The following is a 1195-nucleotide window of genomic DNA, read 5'->3' as shown; positions in this document are numbered from 1 at the left end:
CCTGTGCCTGGGACTCCTGTTCCCTAAGGCCAATAGTAGGGGTCTTTGGTTTTTCTGTTTTCTTTCACGAGTCAGCTGATGGTTCTATCTGTGTCTTTACCTCTAGTGATGAGAAGCAGGTGTTTCAGTCACCCCATTGTTGGAGCCTAGTATCAACACCACCCATCTATCCTTGACATAATGACTAATGAGCACCATTTATATTTTTCCCTGGTAGTCCGGGTCACCTTGAACAGTGCCCACCTCTCTCTGGCATATTCTCAGATTGTATGGTGCCCGGGTCAGGGATCAACTACCACCTGTCAGTAGCAAGGCTCCAAGTGGAATGAACAGAGCCTGGAGCTAAGCCAGGGAGAACAGAGCTGGTAATGATGATGATGATGATGACTAGGGGCAGTGAAGAAGGGAGCAGAGGGTGAGAAGAGTAGAGAGCAACAAGACCTTGGTCTATGTGGGTATAAAAGTTCTATTTAAAGATCACTGTGGGGAAACGGAGGACGTGATCCTATCTGGATTACTCTGTCTCCCACTCTTCTTTCCCTGCCCACTGGCCTGAAACTCTGGGATGGCCATCCAAACCCCAACCCTACGCTCTTACTCCGTCCCCCTGGTTCTTAAGTGGGGAGGAATAATGTCTCCCTGCCCATTAGAGACTCTCAAAATAGCACAGTAACTTGATCTGGGGATCTGGGGAATTGTCAAGGATCATGGGTGATCTCCCCTCTTCACTGTTGCTCAGGCTCCCTAAATACCAGGAATCAAAACGTAAAACTCAACCAGTGGAATTTGATTAGTATCCAACACAGTCTGGGTGAGAGTCAGGGGAAAGCTGAAGGGCAAACCAGGAAAACTAGTCACGCTTTGGGTGAAAACTACCATTCTAGAATTGCCAAAGTACCCTTCTCTATTTCAGTGTCCTACCCCTCCCCCTTCCTTGCTCTTTTAAAATATGCATGGAGCTGCCCAGCGTGAGTGGAAAGTTTCAGGGTCAGGGAGAACCTTTTCCCTCCCCCACTTTCCATTGTCTAAAATCAGCCTCAGCTGTTCCCTAATTTTTCTTTGCTGGTGATGTCAGTCCATCAAAGTGTCTCACCCTGTGTTCCCCTGAGAACAATGATGGGGCTGGGAACACCATATTAGGAACAAGAGGTGGAGCCATGGGCAGAAATAAAGGCCCAGGTCTGGGGAGCTAGTC

Source organism: Bos grunniens, chromosome 3 (assembly GCF_055505025.1).
Source record: "Bos grunniens cultivar Pamir isolate PY7600 chromosome 3, Bosgru_T2T1.0, whole genome shotgun sequence".
In the NCBI taxonomy this organism is placed as follows: Eukaryota; Metazoa; Chordata; class Mammalia; order Artiodactyla; family Bovidae; genus Bos; species Bos grunniens.
This window is presented reverse-complemented; position numbering follows the sequence as displayed.